This window comes from Octopus bimaculoides, chromosome 11 (genome assembly GCF_046866305.1).
Source record: "Octopus bimaculoides isolate indiv1 chromosome 11, ASM4686630v1, whole genome shotgun sequence".
Classification (NCBI taxonomy): Eukaryota; Metazoa; Mollusca; class Cephalopoda; order Octopoda; family Octopodidae; genus Octopus; species Octopus bimaculoides.
Window position 1 is genome coordinate 78819261 of NC_142938.1, and position 20132 is coordinate 78839392.

Consider the following 20132-nt stretch of genomic DNA (forward strand, 5'->3'; position numbering starts at 1 on the left):
GAGGCCTGATCCATAGAGGCTCGGTTCCATTACGTGAGTCATACCAAGAACAAATAATCATAAATCACTCCATTGAAAACTAGCAGCAGTCAAAGATTATATATCAGAATCTTTAATCTATGACTCTTGTAAACTTCAAAACACCTACACAAAAACACACAAAATATATTCCATTTAAAATATCTGCATCTATGAAGGCAGTGGACAGGCAGAGACGTTAGTACGCTGGGCGAAATGCTTAGCGGTATTTCGTCTGCCATTACGTTCTGAGTTAAAATTCCGCCGAGGTCGACTTTGCCTCTCATCGATAAATTAAATACCAGTTCCGCACTAGAGTCAATGTAATCGACTTAATCCCTTTGTCTGTCCTTGTTTGTCCCCTCTATGTTTAGTCCCTTGTGGGCAATGAAGAAATAAGAAACGTTAGCACGCCAGGCGAAATGCTTAGCAGTATTTCGTGAGTTCAAATTTCCCCGAGGTTGACTTTGCCTTTCATCCTTTCGGGGTCGATAAATTAAGTACCAGTTCCGTACTGGGGACGATCTATTCAACTGGCCCCCTCCTCAAAATTTCGGGCCTTGTGCCTAGAGGAGAAAAGTATATCTACATATATGCTGAGTTAATAAACATTCAAGTGTATGTTTGAATATTACAGCTGCTTCATTTTGTTTGGATAAATTGCAGCTTATTGCCGGTATATCATATGAATTTTTGAAAAGTGGGTCTGTACATCATTATGGGACCTGAAATCGCCCACTTCTTAACTAATTGGTTGCTCCTTATCAATTAGTGTTATTGGTATATTTTTAGAACAGCTCAACAGCCTAGCATTGGCAAACATCCGTCACGTCATTCGGTTCATATTTATGTCCTGCTCCACAATGAACATTATCATATATTACACTGACATAACCCAGTCAATGAAAATATATTCTTTCGTGATAATATGTTGCTTGCTTAAAAAGTCAGTGATCTCACAGTAGCTATGACATACATTTATCCAATCAACGAACACTAACAAATAACCAACATTATGTCATCGTGCTGCAAGATGATTAATTATATACAGCACTACAGTTATAATGTTCCGGGAAAAAACGTGAGACGAAAACACTCTCCTGAAATACTCTCGTTTTCAGGAAATCGCTGACACAATGGCCTCATGTAATGTTTATTTTATTTTATTATATATCGAGGTTACAAAGTCAAATTATAGCAAATACTTTCAAGAACCTGATTAAATGTTCACTGCCAGTATTTATCTTTACCATTTATTGTGCTAAGTGTGTGACATAAAAGTTTCATCCTGAATAGAATATATTTGCTAAATGTACTGTTACAGATGATTCATCGTTTACTACCATCGAAATATATGCAGCACAATTGAAATCAGAATCTATTTGACAATAGCACACTACTACAATCACTTCACATTTTCACTGTTATATTTACTACGATATACGGTTTCTTTATATTGATTAGAGTTCTGACTTTTAACCACACCCAGATAATGAAAGCTTCACTTCTTTCTATAAAAAACCCATTAGCAGTAAAAGACACTTCCTTCCTTTATCTTCTTTCTTTCAGTCTTTGCAGCCATTGGACTGCGGCCAGGCAGGAGTAACACATTAAAGTATTTTAGTTTAACATATCGACCGTCAAGCAATTATTTTTAAGCATGGTAATTGAATCGGTTACTTTTGTCGAACCGCTAGTATGTGGTGATGTAAACAAACCAATGGCGATTGTCAAACGTTGTCGGGTTACAAGCGCAAGCATAGAGACACACGCACACACATATAGATTCATACATACCTAACGAATTCACTCACAGGAAATTGGCCGACGTGAAGACAATTGTCTAAGGTGTTCTGCAATGCAACTGAACACAGAACCAGGTGACTGCACAGCAAGCTTCTTATCCACACATTCCCTGCACCAGTTTCAAGATTACTCCATCACCATTATGCTTTTCCTCTTAACTGTCGACTCCAAAAACTTCAGGCTGACTCTGTAAGTAAATTTCAAACATATATATAAATATATATATAGTGGCACTCCGTCGTTTACGATGACGAGGGTTCCATTTGATTCGATCAACGGAACAGCCTGCTCGTGAAATTAACGTGGAAGTTGCTGAGCATTCCGCAGACACGTGTACCCATAACGTAGTTCTCGGGGAGATTCAGCATGACACAGAATGTAACAAGGCTGGCCCTTTTATATACAGGTACAACAGAAAGAGGAAGAAATAGAAAGTTGTGGTGAAAGAATACAGCAGGGTTTGCTACCAACACACCCCTTCCGGAGCAACCTGGAAATTTAGGTGTTTTCGCTCAATAAACACTCACAACGCCTCGGCTGCAAACGAAACCGCGAGTCCACCGCACTAACCACTGGGCCATTGCATCTCCACATATATGTATGCATGTATACGTAATATATGGTACAATTATAAACAGAGCAAATTTAAGCCATTACTCGGCAGACTGCAAAAAATGGTGAACAACCTTAATCGATGTTCGAACCTTATTGGGTTTCCATCAGAAGCGTCCACATCATTTTGAGAATCAAACAGGGAAATAAGCAGTCAAAGTCTTTATATACTCAACAAATGCAGCAGTTCCTCTATGAAGGAGTCCCTAACTTACATACCGAAAGTGTCTAACACTCTATAAATACCAGAGGCCTCTCAACGGGGGCTTAGTCAGCACAATATCAAGGTATGATATAATATATGCGTAACATATTTTATATATATATATATATATATATATATATATATATATATATATATATATATATATATATATATATATATATATATATATATATATATATATGTATGTGTGTGTGTGTGTGTGTGTGTGTGTGTGTGTGTATATATATATGCTTGTACATATCAGCACACACAATAACATTTACAGGGAGAAGGGTAACTGTTAAACGTTTCTAAAACTTGATAAATATGCGCTCCACTGAAAATATTGAGTAATCTCACTTTCATCATCTTTTTATATCCAACTTGACATAAAACCAAATAATAACGTGTGCGTGTATGTGTAAGTGCGTGTGCTTATATTTTTCCTCAGAAACTAAACTACATGTATACTTCCAGGCACTGCAGATTAGTTGTAATTTCCTATAGTTTCAAATTCCGTTGGAACCATTTTTCTTAACACGCAACTTGGAGCATGACGTTAATAAAACTAAGAACCCGCTGACATTGCAATATTTATATAAACGTTACCATTGATCTTTGACGCGGTAAAAATATATTAGATATATTCTTTGTTGAAATTATTCAGTTGTAAATAAGTATAATGGATTTGATATTTCAATTTGCCGTCTCTTCTATATAATCTATCGAGCAAACTGCACCCCCTTTCTCTGACTCTAATCATTCCCTCATCCTCTTCTCTCTCTCTCTCTAACACACACACACAAAGTATATATCATTCAGTAATTCTACATTATATAAAAAGGAATATATATATGCATATAAATGTTTGCATATAGATACACACATATATACCGAAGAGATAATGGTGATGCACACACGCACACATACATATGTGTGTGTTTGTGTCTGTGTGTGTGCATATGGATATATATATATATATATATATATATATATATATATATATATATATATATATATATATATGCATATACATATACACACACGCAAACACACACATGTATGCATACATATATATATATGTATATATATGCATATACTTATATGTATACACGTAAACACACACATATGCATACATGTATAATTATATATATGCATATACATATATATATATATATACGCAAACACAAACAAACACACGCACACACACATACACACTACACACACACACGCACACACACACACACGCACATATATAGTCACAAATTGAGACTGTAAGTGCTAGAAGCAGGTCTATTGCTAGAAATAAGAGTTAAACCACTTATAGCTGTTTAAAAGCACTTTTATATATACTGACAGGGGAGATAACTGTCCCACGACAGAAGCAAAGGAGGCAGATTGTTGGCAGGATGAAACTCTGCAGTCCAGTGTGATAGCTTTGCTTCCGTCATCGGACAGTTATCTACCCTGTCCCTATATATAAATGTGCTTTTTCACAGCTATGTTTTAACTGTTACTTCTAAAACTAGACGCTTGCGATATATGCAGGCAAAATTAGTGACAACTAAATTTAGCCTATACAGTTTAGACTGTCTCCCAGCAGCCGCTCGAATTTCATACTATGTGTGTGTGTGTGTGTGTGTGTGTGTGTGTGTGTGTATACTCGTCTCCAAATTTGCTGTACTTTCTTGAAAGCAGGGACTTTTATAAACGAGAAATGAGTCAAGTACATGTAGGTTAAACTTTATAAGCAATACACCAATTTATAGAACCGAACTGAGGAACGCTTCCAGCAAGGACATATTCTTGCATTTCGTAATAGAATATTTTTGAATAGTCTGCTATTTGGATTAGCTCATCTTCATATGATACTTGACTTCCAGTACAATGCGGGGAATGAACGTTTAATCCCAGTCATTGATGATCCAAATTCATACATCTTCCTGACAAAAACCAAGCATGAATAGAGGTAGATAGATCGATAGATATATTGATAGGTATATAGATACATGCATATATATATAGAGAGAGAGAGGGGGTGAGAGAGAGAGGGGGTGAGAGAGAGGGGGAGTGAGAGAGAGGGGAGTGAGAGAGAGGGGGAGTGAGAGAGAGGGGGAGTGAGAGAGAGAGGAAGTGAGAGAGAGAGTGAGGATGACAAAGAGATAGATGGATAAACGAATAGATACACAGATAGACATGTATATCAATACATACATAGACTGATCGACAGACAATCAGACAGATGGACTAACAGACAGACAGGCAGACGGACGGAGAGCCAGACAGACAGAGACAGACAGACAAATAGACAGACGGACGGACAAACAGACAGATAGACAGACAGACAGACAGACAGACAAACAGACAGACATATAGATAGATAGATAGATAGATAGATAGATAGATAGATAGATAGATAGATAGATAGATAGATAGATAGATAGATAGATAGATAAACAGTAAGCGGTTGTATGCCCGAGTATGATGGATAATTGAAAAATGCTGGAGGGATGCAGTTGGGATTTCATAATTTTTCTTCATGTTCTAAGCGGGCAACTCTAAAATGGTCCGGTACTCTTCTCAATAAATATCTTCAAAAATGATAGAATCAACTCAACACTTCTCAAACTAACACACACAAAGGAAATCAATATATTTTTTGTATAGAAGGATTTACTCTGACATCAGACAACAAATTATGTGTTCACCTAATTGACAGAAAAAAATATTGCTTTATCTATAACATTACACGTTCCAAAATAGCGAAGAACATCGAATGGAATTCATACTTTGCAATTGTGTAGTGAGAAATACAAGATTAGCTTTGCAAATAATACCATCTTTCAGGTCTATGTTGTAATTTTATTATTTGCTGTACAATGTAATAAATCTGTTGTCACAGACCGATATGTGATCATTGTTATTGCTACAACGAAACTCACCCTGCTACTTACATAGACATATCCCAATAGATATACATAACATACATACGCATACATACATGCATATATACACACTCACACATATGAATATGTGTATTTATGTATATATATATATATATAAACACAAACACATATACACTTATGTATATATATATGTATATATATAAACACACACACACATGCACTTATGCATATATACATATGCATATATATATGTATAAATATATATATATATATATATATATATATATATATATATATATATATATATATATATATATATATATATATATATATATATATACATAGGTATATATATATCTCTATATATATACATATATATGTATATGTATAGACAGAGAAGGAAAGTGAGATTGACAGTTAGATTAGAAAAATAGACAGGTAGACAGGCAAGCAGACAGAAAAACAGATAGACAGATAGTCAGACACAGACAGACAGACAGTCAGATAGATTAATAGATAGATATGTATACGAGTTTTCATACACACTTACATACATGCATTTGTATATATGTGTATGTATATATATATATATATATATATATATATATATATATATATATATATATATATATATGTGTGTGTGTGTGTGTGTGTGTGTGTGTGTGTGTGTGTGTGTGTGTGTGTGTGTACGTATATATATATATATATATATATATATATATATATATGAATGTTTAATATACGCACATAACCAATAATGTAAGCAGATTTTCTTTGTGTGTTTGTAGTCGTAATATCATAAAGACTCATATAAGCGTACATGCTTATCAATGGGTACAATGGGTCTCAATTGACTTAGACAATTAAATGAATCCCAATGATATGAACATACGAATTTACGAAAAGGTCAAAGTTCCCACCGACGCCAACACCGCAACCTTTTCATAAGAAAAACTAGTCAATCAGTATTTTGAAGGAGCTGGCTGAATATTTAATATTTGTGTGAGTTATTTACTTCATACATAACGTGGAATTTTGGTATTCAGCGAATGGTTAGTTTCCATATAAAATGACAAACACATGTTATTAATTTGATGGTTGTTCATTGAGTGTCTATGTAAGAATATCATCGTTGGAAACATTCCTTGGGGCCGTTCTATATTTATCTTTAGAAGTTCATTTAAACGTCGATAATAATTGGAGCCGATACGCTGCATCTCGGCCCGATGCAAATATTGTGTAAACCGCCTTTTATAATCGGCACAAAGGAGTAACCAGACATCCTGACGAACTCTATTACATTGGATGGAGAAGTATGGGCTTCACAATGTGGTGCTTACCAAGGATCCTTCATGAGATGATGCCGTTTTTTGTGAGGGCCAGCATCTGGCCCAGTAATAACCTAGATCTTAAACTTCTCAATTACTTTCTATGGGGCGTACTTCAAGCAAGGACCAATGCTTCACCACACTCGATTGCCAACAATTTGAAGACCTGCATCGGGCGTGTCACATGCAAAATCAAAAAGGTGGATGTAGCGGCAGCTGCAAAAGAATTTCGGTCTCTTGTGGAGGCAGTAATTGCCCAAAAGGGCGGTGATATTGAGTGATAAATGTTTTATGCTGTAATAGATGTTACATTAAAATTACTTGTGTCTGGTACCATTATTGTAGTAATATTTGTAACCCGTTCTATGTAGAGATGAATAATGATGATGTTCTGAACCGAAAAGCATAGCATGAATCTACAAAAGTTATTACTTAAATATAATGTATTTATGTTCTAGTTCCTATTTTCGCTGATTATATACACAGATAAAAATGTGTGTTTGTGTGTGTGGGTGTGTGTGTGTGTGTGTGTGTGTGTGTGTGTGTGTGTGTGTGTGTGTGTGTCTGTGAAATCATTTCTCAAACTAAATTTTACCGGACTCAACCGTCTTTTATTATACTTCAGCTTCGTATTAATTTGGAATGTTATGTTATTTTTGTTATTCACTGTTGAGAGTTCTCATTAAAAATGGCGATATTAACTTTCAGCCATTCAATATGCAAATAATCCCCATTGTTACATTGATCATTGCAATGAGAAGGTCTAAGACATCAGTTAATTCGTTAAAATCCATTGTTCATTTGGACATTAGTTAATCTAGAATATGTTATGTCACTCTAAAATATACACAAATTGTAATATCCGTAAAACGTTGATAAATGTCTGAACAAGCTTTTGTAATCGGAATGTACTTGTTAGTAATCAAATGAATTAGGTATCATTCATTCGGGAATATGCTAAAGCAACCGAAATACTGGAATAAGTTCTGTCTCTATCAAATCTCAATCAAGGACAATGGACTTCCTGGACTCTATTCGCACGATTCGCTGTATCACACTGTTTCATTTAGCCTTGGGTCACTGATCGCCAACGGATTTCTTACAGTCACATTATTTTGAAAAAGAATTACGTTCCATGAATACACAATAGATTAAGCATGAGATGAATCGTATCAACTTCCGTTGATAATAATTCCTTCTTGGTAATTGTAAACGTTGCAAATATTATGTACATCACACACAGGTTTACTTGTGTATATATGTATATATATATATATATATATATATATATATATATATATATATATATATGTATGTATGTATGTATTTATGTATTTATGTACGTATGCATATATATACATACATATATATATATATATAGATGTATATATATACGTATATATGTATACATGTATATCGTATGTGTATATATAAGTATATATATATATATATATATATATATATATATATATATATATATATATATATATATATATAGATAGATGTATATATACATACATATATATATATCATAAGGTTTTTAAACTTTTAAATTTTCATATTCAAAAGAGACAGAGACTTTAAATTCGATATATCGATTTATTCACCACTCTATGTTAACATTTCTGTGCCAAACTTATCCAGTGACTGGTCCATTGGATTTAGACGTTTGGCACTTCTTCAGGAGTGGTTACCTTTCGAACAAAACACGAAAAAACACATACATAACTATTATTAGGTCTTTAGGATCTTGTTAGCTAACGAGATCCTAAAGACCTAATAATAGTTATGTATGTGTTTTTTCGTGTTTTGTTCGAAAGGTAACCACTCCTGAAGAAGTGCCAAACGTCTAAATCCAATGGACCAGTCACTGGATAAGTTTGGCACAGAAATGTTAACATAGAGTGGTGAATAAATCGATATATCGAATTTAAAGTCTCTGTCTCTTTTGAATATGAAAATTTAAAAGTTTAAAAACCTTATGATATATATATATGTATGTATATATACATCTATCTATCTATATATATATATATATATATATATATATATATATATATATATATATTATATATATATATATATATATATTATATATATATATATATATATAAATATATATATATATATATATATATATATATATATATTATATATATATATTATATATATATATTATATATATATATATATATATATATATATATATATATATATATATATGATGAAAACCCAAACAGTTATAATTAACAAAATTACATAAAAGTATCTTGAAATACTGAAGAGAAATTTTATTTTAAAAAGTCGCCATTGTCTTCAACCACGACCGCCAGACGACTCTGGAATCTCCTGCAACACTTCTGGACGGTCTCTTTGTTTAATTCGTTAAACGTTACGATAATCCTTGCCTTCAGTTCATCTTTGGTGTTACAAGGACTTTTGTTGGTCTCTCGCTCAACTGCGCCCCACGCATAAGAATAAAAGGGGTTCCAGTCTGGGGAGTTAGGTGACCAGATGTTAGGGATGATGTATTGGCAGAAATTGTCTGGGAGCCATGACTGGATTCTTCTGCTTGTGTGGTTCGGTGAAGAGTCCTGTTGCCAGACATAGGGTCTTCCAGCAGCCAGGTTCTTTACCCAGAGCAGCATTACTTTCTGCAGGCACATGATATAGTCCTCCGTGTTGGTTCTAAGGTCGTGTGGAATGCTGAATGGAGGCATAGCCTTGCCATCATTAGTGATCACTCCAGACACCATGATGTTCATTGGATGTTTTGATTTTTATCACTATTGATACATGTCTTCAGATCGCACCGTCCTCCGATTGACTTCCAAGCACTCTGAAATATTCGTATTGGAGCTTCGGCGCATTAAAGCATGTCGTTTCCAAATTTCTGGCAGAATGAATTGCTTCCTGGCGCTGTTTTTGTCAAAGACCGTGCCCAACCGACCGAGAAAATCAAAACAAACAATGAGCATGCATGAAATTGAAAATATAAAACGGTTACAGTTTGCCCATTGTACCCTGTAATACCCCGGATGATGCTCGAAAAATAAGGAGTACTACCTTTGTTCACTTTGGAAAATTGACACCGTAGTACATCTCCGGCGTTAGAAGGTAATAAAGAAAACCAACAACAATTATAATAATCATGATCATAATAATAATAATAATAATATCATAGTAGGTGCCTTAAGTATAATAAAAAAATATTCAGACAAATACATAACAAAAACACCAGGACTTACAAATATATATAACATACAGAAAATTGCACTACTGTGTACTGCACACATTCTACGCAAAACACTTTTAATACAGTAAACATAAGAGCACCACAGCAAACCACAGCACATATCCAAGGCGCACAGAGCTGCGCTCGGTAGTGAAGTGAAAGGACGTTATAAAAATAAAACTACTGAACAATAATAATAATAATAATAATAATAATAATAATAATAATAATAATAATAATAATAATAATAATAATAACAATAACGATGATAATAATAACTATAATAATAATAATAATAATAATAATAATAATAATAATAATAACAATAACGATAACGATGACGATGACGATGACGTTGATGATGATGATGATGATGAGTTTGACGACGACGACGATGATGATGATGTCGAAACTAGAACTGGAAAAGAGAAGTTCTTGACAAGAATGACCATCAGTTTCAAGTTTCAGAATGAATTCTTTAAAATGTGACAGCATTTTCATTCCAGTGTTACTCTATAGATTTGTTTGGCTTAACCTGATCGAGATTAGTTATCGCGTAACGTGGCTAACAGTTCAATACTGTTGCACAAAGCATCTACAACAGAAATAATTACCTGAGACTTCGTCTGTATTTCAACAAAAACTGTAATATGCGAGAACGTTGTCGCATGTTAATAATAACAATGAGTTTCTATCAGATTTCTAGAAGCGAACAGAAAGTGTTGGTTGCTATGCTTTGCTATGACAGCAGGAACTAACACAGTTCAGAATACAAATCAGTTGAGAAACTAATCACAGAGATGTTTTTTTTTTTTTTGTTTTATAAATTTTTATCTGAAGCAGCTTTGATGGGCCTGTTAAGGAAAATTTCGGTGAAGGTGAAATGACTGGAACCTAAAGCAATTAATTTTAGCAATATAAGATCTGTAATAATGTCATTACTTCGTCCTCGAAGGAAATTGATAATCGTTGAAAACTTCAACGATTATGAGAATGCCAAAGTATTGGCGAATTTATTTCAATTGTTCTCTAAATTGACGAGATTTAACCCGTTTTAAAGATTTATTTTAATAAAATTAGGATTAAGTATAGAGTGTACAAAATGATTGATTCAGAGGAGAACAAGGTGTGGCATACAACCATCTTAGCTTTGTGTCAAATCATTAGAATATATGCAACAGCTTGACATGGTTTCTAAATTTCAGATATATTGAGAACAAAAATAGAAATTATGTGTAATCTTGAAAGTATTGCAGTGTCATATGGCGATAAAAACAGATATAATCTAATTTTAAACGGCGATTTTGAGATATTAGTATGCATCATTAAAAAGTTTGACGTTTGGTAAAACCTTTTGTAAAATGTCGAAAATCACTTTCAAATTTTACTTAAATCGGAGAAGTTATGGGAAATTGAAAATGATACAGCTTCGTGTATATTTGAAGTTGTCTAAAACAATACTACAATGTGTGACTCAATGACTTCAACGTAAAGACGTAAATTGGCAATACAAGTCAGGTAACTGTAATACATTAAAACTACAGGATGGATTTGAATAAATCAAAATTAAGAAAGTGCAATCTCAAACTAAAACAATTTGATGGATCACTCATTGAAATTTTGGAAAATTTAATGCATTAACGGAAACTGATAAGAAGATAAAAGCGGTGAGTCGGACTGTAGCAGAAGCAATGATGGCTTCTGCGGTTTGGAGTTGATGAATGTTGATAGTTCAACATTAATTTATAAGATTAAAGCAACAGAACAATGTAGAAGATCAAGAGAGTTTCAGGCTACCATTCTTCTTGTCAAAGGAAATACCAGGCCATGTTATTCTGGGGCAAGACCATCGCTTAATACACATTAAAACCATCAGTGATAATGAACTTGAGGAAATTAATTAATGAAGGCCTTTTAGAAGTATTTCGTTTAGTGGATCTGCAAAAGCCGGATGGATACCTGAGGATGTGTGAATACTAGAACGTTGGCTTAAACGAAAGAATTTGGTCAGATTCTTATCCTACTGTAAATACTGAATCGATATTTCATTCTCTTTCTAGCACGAATTGTTTTGCTAAATTGAATTTGAAAGGGGGCATATCATCAAATAGAAATGTGTTCCGAAGCAAGAACTGTTATACCGATAAATATGCCAACAGATCTTTTAAGATGGACATCTCTCCCGTACGAAATTAAAACTACCAACATTATGTTTCGGAGAGAAGCTGAACATTTTCGAAATGACATTGATAGTATGAATCTTTATGAAGATGATTTGTGTATTAGTATTAAAACTGTTGAATATCTACATATCAAGGTAGATATGTTCATAAAAAGGTGGGAATTATGAGATAGGATGCTAAATGAACTTCAGTTTGAGCTAGAGAACGCCGATTTAGGGGAAGGATGTTGAAGATGATTTCATTGTTTCGTAGTGAGAATTATGGATGGTAAACTCTGAATGGGAAGCAATTATAACATTTTCTCAAACTTGTCAATTTTTATGAGAGATTAATAATTATTGAGAGGCTGACTCCGCTTGCATTATTTGCTGAACATGATCTCCTACATAAATATAAGATATTTAACCATATAAAACTACGTTTAGTATCATAGCCCGTAGTCCAAACTTATGATATCACGAAAGACATATCTTCAATAACATATGCCAGTGAAAATCCTCTGTCAGAGATGCTTCTATAAGATCTATAAGATAACCGTCGTGTTTTATATTTTGTTTCAAAAGATGTACCTAAACCTGAAACAAGATTCATACATGATGACAATATGGCCTTGACTACAGTATGCTGTAGCTGAAGGACACTACGTTTCCTGCTTGGTGAGAATCTAGAATCTATTTTTAACAATACTTGCAGTCGACGAAAACTGGGTGTCTTAAGAAATGTCCTTAAGAGAAAACTGGATTTAATTATGAAATAGGTAAACGCATCTAACATAATACATTTTGATGCTCTGTCACAATTGGGGCTGAATAATGCTTGCTATGGTGAACTTAGTTACTATATGACGTTGATATTTACATGTATTTTGCAAAAAAAGCATGTATAAAATGTGAAAATATATACTTGATAACAGCCATGAAATATATATTATTTGGTACATTAAGGGATGATAATTAGAGTAAATGCTTTATTGCTCAAAGTCGATTAATGTCAGGTAAAAATAAGCTGGCATTTGAGGATACTATCTTGCGTAAATGATAGAACGTTGCTTCATCAATATGTTTAAAATCATTAATGATAAGTTTTGAACAGGATTATATAAAATCTGGTAAGGGATCGGGGGCCGGGCTACTATGAGCAAATGAAATGATATTGAATTTGATCAACTCGGGGTAGAATAAAACTAAAGTGACTTCACACCGTGCAAACATGGCGGGAACAAATTAATGCATCAATACACATGCATAGAAATACGCATGTTTCAGGAATTCCATATTGTTCTCGTCTAGCCAGACGAAGTAAGAGAGAATAAAGAATAACCAAATATAGGCTGGTATTTGGAACTGTGTCTACGAGAAATGATGTTCCAGAAATATTACTGTCCGGTGATATATGCGAGATGAACCGTTGAGTACGTAATTTTACTAGGTCTGATATAATACTACGTAACCGACCTGTAACATCTAAAATCAAACGGTTCTAAAGGTTTTTCCTAGTAAAAGTTCTATCAATGGACTACTATGTATGGAGCATCGTTGAGAAAAATGTCAATGAATGCATCTATAGCACCAAAGAGTGTTTGAAATCCGCCATAGTTCGAGTCATGTCCAATATGAACAGGAACCACTAAATCCAAGATTTCGACCTCGCCTAGAGGCAGTAAATCGATGCTTATGGTAGTTTTATTGAATAAAATAATTTAATTGATAAGTTAGCTTTATGTTTATGTTATTTCTATGAAAATACAGCTTTTTTTTTCTATTATTATATAAGCGTTTTTTCTTAAATCATAAATTTGTCCTCAAATACCGTCCGCACCCTGAATATATATGTGTATATGTAGGAAGCTGATAAGTTCCTGGCTTTGGGTGAAAGACAATACAAGAGGATGAATTAATTGTGATTTTATTCAACACATTCCCCTCTCACATTCGCACACTTACTGCAGCAGTTCTTCAGTTTTTCTAAGACCTGTAAAAGAACTAGGAAGGTTAGGCCTCCAGCCAGGCGTTTCATGATAACCTTAAAGCCAGAAACCTTTCAGCATCCCCTTGCACACATACACACACACACACACACACACACACACACACACACAACACACACGTATACGTTCTACAAACGGTATTTGTGCTGGCCCTTAAATAACGAAAGAAATTAAACGAATTCGCTCCCGTGAGATTTGATATCATTCACAACATTCTTATAGTAAATATCGTTGTAATGCATTCGAGCTTCTCCTACGTGACTGGACTATTCACGTTCACAGTGAGTTAGACAAAAGAGTTTGACCGTTCAGTTGAATAATGTTTCCACGAGAGAGTGTATTGCGTGTGACAAGTGTGTTTCTTTCTATGAATGCAGTATGACACGACAAACTGTTTACAATGTTAATTCAGATATCATTAGTTTACACTTAATATGCAGAATATTTTGCAAGACAATTTTATATATATCTGTTTAAGAAACTTTTATTTTTAGTCAATGCGATAAAATATTTGCGCACGCAGAGTAACAAAGGAATCTGCATAGACTAACATATACATAGATATATAAATGTAAATATATGCACACACACACACCTGTGTGTGTGTGAATATATTTATATTTATATTAGAATGACTGTGTGGTAAATAGCTAGCTTACTGACCACATGCATCCGGGCTCAGTCCCACTGCGTGGCACCTTGCGCAATTGTCTTCTAGTGTAGCCTCAGGCCGACCAAAGCCTTGTCAGTGGATTTGGTAGGCGGAAACTGAAAGAAGCTCGTCGTATATACGTATATATATACGTATATATATATATATATATATATATATATATATATATATTTGTATGTGTGTGCATATGTTTGTGTCTGTGTTTGTCCCCGCAACATCGCTTGACAACTGATGCTGGTGTGTTTACGTCCTCGTAACCTAGCGGTTCGGCAAAAGAGACCCATAGAATAAGTACTAGGCTTACAAAGAATAAGTCCTGGGTTGGATTTGCTCGACTAAAGGCGGTGCTCCAGCATGGCCAAATGACTGAAACAAGTGAAAGAATGTAGGTATATGTGAGTCTGTATGTGGATTCCGTTAGTTGTGTATCTGCGTATGTATTTCATCGCATTGACACACACATATACATATGCCCTTACAAAAACGCATATATAGAGAGACGGACACACACTTGTAAATACACACACACAACAAAGTAGGGCGTAGGAAAGGAAAAATAAGAAGATCAAAAAAAAAGAAATGGAATTATTTGGTGTGGTCATTTTGGTGTGAAATGGTTCTGAACGACAAAGGCATCTGCTAGCAAGTCTAATTACCAATCTGGTCACTAACACGTACATCTAGTTCTCACACATAGTATACATACATATATATATATACATATATACATATATACACAGAAACTCGACAACACATGTATACACACACACACACACACACACACACACACACAATGCGGAGAGTTTAAGAAAACCGTTATATTTGAGGCGCAGGAGAAAAGAACAGTCTAAGAAAAGTCCAGTTATGTAGGTTCCGTTAACCCATTCTAATTCCTTAGCGTTTATCTATCAGCAGCAGTCGTTCTCCAAACGCGTGTGTAATCGATATTCCACGCGTTGATGTAAACAAACATCCAACTGATGTTATAAGCCATCTGTAGTGTGACGGCTCTATTGTTTCTTTGTTGTGTATTTTATCATTTCACCTGCGTCCCGGCTGGTGTTGTCACTGCATCTTTTGCGTATCTGGGCGATTTCTTTACGTGGGTAGTTCATCTTGACCGTGATAGAGAAGGCAAAAAGCTCCCGGCAAGAAGGTTTTCTGTAGAACAATGTGTCAATTTTACCCAAGGAAACATGGATTTTTGGAGAGTAAGTGTGTCCCTTACTCAAAATGTTCATTTGCATTTCGTTTACTGGGGTCTTAGGTTAATAACCTTTGGTTTCTCCTGTTCAGTGGCAGTCTTGTTTCCCTGGTGTATCCGTGTTTGATCTAAACAAAACAGCTGTTATGCTCCTCATTAGCTTTAGCTGTTGTTTCCTTTTGAGTTGATTTATTCAGTTCAGTCCACAGTTTGTGGCAAATATTAGTATTCTGTCCTTATCAATTATTGGTGCGAATTTTCCTGTTAAAGGTTTTCTTTTGTGGGGAACTTCGTGTTTATTATTCTTTCTGGGATTTGGCTGATTTTTGTTACATGGTGGTTCCTTGTAGTTTTCAGAGAATTTTGTTCATTAGTGAAATAGATTGCTATGGGTATAATTTTGGAGGTGTATATTCCATTTCTATTTGTTTTGAAATGAGTAATGTTCGTGTTGGTCTTTGGTATGTTGAGCATATGTTTAGCGGTCATACTGTATTATAAAACGTTTATTATTTTTATTTTGTTGAGTTTCTTGACGAATGAGTTGTTTGAATCATATTATTGCTTAAACTCCTTTTTATAATTTAGGAACCAATTATTATTTCTTTCCCATAATTACAAGGCCCCGGATTCTGCGTTTGCACAATAAGTTTTCTAGAATTTCAAAGTGTTTTGTAAGTGTAACCCTTATGTTTTATTTGATACACGCTTCGTCCATTTATTAATCAATTTCTTTATATTTGCTTTCATTGACCTAAGGTCGTAATTTTAGAAGTTCTATTTCTATATTCATTTTGTTTACACTCATTTGTTACTGCAGTTTTCTTTGTTGTTCTGGTTCTGCAGTCACTGCTTTTATTTGCAGTTTACAGGGTGAAGTTCATCTATTTATCATTAATGTCGGATTTGTTGTTCTCCTTTATCATGTTCCAATAGGCAAATTTTCTAGCCATTACTTGCTTGTTACAGAGGTGTTCCATTTTATATTGAGTGATATATATAATGTTGGGGAATCGATTATATCCATTTCTGTTATGGGGCATATGATCTCTGTTAACCGACATTTGTCTCTTCAACCCCGAAATCGATTTGCAAAACATTTAACACATTACACAGATGGAATTACCCGGTCGAGAAAAGATGGGCGCTGCATATAGTTGATCTTTGAAGGTATTTTAAATGGTTGACATACCCATCAAGTGGAAAAGTAAAGCACCTCCCATAGAGGTCCTTGCAGAGGCGGAGTACACAAGTACTCGTCATATCTACACAAATGGCTGAGCAGTCCATTTGTGTTCGGAAGGTAATCGGGTTCCAAAGCAGGCTGTTTTACAGTGGACAGCACAATAGAAATCGTCTCTAGCATAAACAAATTAGAAGGTACAAGGGCTACAAGGACTGCATAAAGAGTAGGATTGGAACACTGTCTCCGTTAGCTTCACAGAGCCGTCTCAATTGAATCTAAGACCCTGCTAACAAATGCATAGAAGAATTACGGAATGAGACGCAGTCTGAACGCCTGACGTGCCCCTTCCTGCTGCCCACAGCTGCGTAGAGTCCATTGCAACTGTCCATGTCACGTCTTTCAGTCTTTATAGTGTTCACAGAGCATTGAGCAGTAGTCATGGTGTCGGTGTTTTGATACCCAGGACGATTCATCCTGATACTAGTAACCATTTTCAATATTCACATGGCATCCAGTGAGATAAATTCTCTCACCTACAACTTTTATCATTATGCTCTTCAACACCGTTGATTATTCACCAATGCAGCAAGCTGTTCCTGAAAAAGGAGACGTGACATCATCAAATTTAGCGTGTGACATGCATTTTCTAATATCTCATAAGTACGAACGTGTACTGTAACACTGTATTCGTACATTTGTACGTAAATCGTCATGCAACAATGGCACAGGTCTACATTAACACTGAAAATGTAAATGCACTCCAGCCACACACTTTAAAACAAGAACGACGGATCACATATAAATATAGAACGACCAATGAATGTTGGAAAATATTGACTATTTTGAAGCAGGAATTGTTAAAAAAAATTTGTCGTTTAAAATTGGGAATCCAGAAATAATTGCACACAAAATCTTTTCTCTTTTCTTTTTTTTTTTTTTTTTGAATGCGAGAATATGATGTTTTTCTTGATGAAGCTGTAATTTTCCGACAAGTGAAATAAGTATAATATTAGTTATAGGTAACCAGTATTTTTTCTCCTTATTTTCGATAATTTGAATTTAAGACACCACTGGATAATTTGTTATTCAACACTTAGTATTATGTTGTTTCCTAAGTGGTAACGAATGTGTTATTGTCATTGTAAGAATTCTCGTTGCTTTTATTTGTTTAACATTGCCGCTTTTGCAAAATTATTATTCTTAATTGTTCCAGAAATTGGATAATTTACGTTATCATACATTTCCGTCCCAGAACACACAATGTACGCAAAAGATGGTTTTATGTTTGTGTATATATATATATATATATATATATATATCTTACATACACACACACACACACACACACACACACACACACACACACACACACACACATATATATATATATATATATATATATATATATATATATGTATATATTATTACAATTAAAAGGGTAAAGGATTATCAATTTATTAATAAATTAATAATTATTAATTATTAATTTATTAATAAATTGATAATCCTTTACCCTTTTAATTGTAATAATTAATTATTCACTCCCAGATAGTAAACCACAGATTTATATATATATATATATATATATATATATATATATATATATATATATATATATATATATATATATATATATATATATATATATAGATAGATAGATAGATAGATAGATGCATACATACATACATACATATATACATAGATAACTAAATAGGTTGCTGAATTGTTTTTAAGAACATATATGCACGCTCGTTTCCTTGTAATCAGTTGTGTTTCAATGATTTTCGCCGCCATGAAGATTATCTGGATTAAATTAATCCGTACTAAAATGCCAGATAGTTATGTGTATATAATACCAGATGATGTTACGTGTCTGATTACTAATGTTTCTTGTAACATAACATTCCATTCACATTATCTCAATTTATGTAATCTCTTACTTACACAGACCAGAAATCTACACCAAATGCTATATCCTCCTACGTTAATCTTTAGCTCTCATCGACCAACGTCAAGCATTCCACCATATCGTTCCTCATTCATTCAGTGTCATTACTCAACATTCCTGCATTGTTTCCTTCTACATCATTTCTACCGTTTGATCATCCGTGAATTATCATATTTTTTAGAGTGAAGCTGTCAAGGAATTTCCTTCGTTGTCTATGTTTTCCCAACCCAGTAACAAGAGGAGAAATTTGAAGATGGAGTTACATAAATATTTTGAACCCACCATTCCTTGATATTGAGCTTTGACTATATCTTTAGCTAATCGCATTTTTAATTTGCAACAATATGTGAGATTATAGCAATTATTTTCCGTTATTTTGGGAATAAATGATGGGTAAATATTTAAATAAATCGCTAAAATGCTGAGTTACAGACCGAAAGTTGTGAAGTTTGAAACTTCATTGATGGACCTTCATATCTCGAATTATTCCCTCCTCTATTCTTTCCTAATGTAAGATACTAAGCCACGTTGTTATGTTATAGATAAATGAATTACCGGGTGTCGTCTATGCATGGCTACCTTTGCTAGAGATAGAGTATTGATATGGTTGTGCTATGTTACCTCATCAACCCATTCATTGTGTTATATTACCCCAACAACCTATTCAACGCCTTCCCTTGACATCACCATTTGGCTCTTCTCGATGTTCATCGCATTGCAAGCATTTAGGCACAAACTTCTCCGGCTATTTTTTGGAAACCGTGGAATAACTCACTCTACTCTAAACTAAGCCCTTAAACAGGTAAAATCTAGTTCAACAGCAGAGCGGAAAGTATTGCAT

The 20132-nt window shown here is 34.1% G+C and overlaps 1 long non-coding RNA gene across 2 annotated transcripts in view; it reads right to left on the reverse strand.

Moving 5' to 3' along the window:
- LOC128249107 (uncharacterized) overlaps positions 1–20132 on the reverse strand; it is a 94423-nt gene that overhangs the window by 12101 nt on the left and 62190 nt on the right. Inside the window, exon 3 of one of the 2 annotated variants that reach the window (XR_008265234.2) lies at positions 1816–2011. The exons of the other annotated variant lie outside the window; for it this stretch is intronic. This is a non-coding gene — a long non-coding RNA (uncharacterized LOC128249107). The remainder of the gene's footprint in view (positions 1–1815; positions 2012–20132) is intronic. 2 annotated transcript variants of the gene reach the window in all.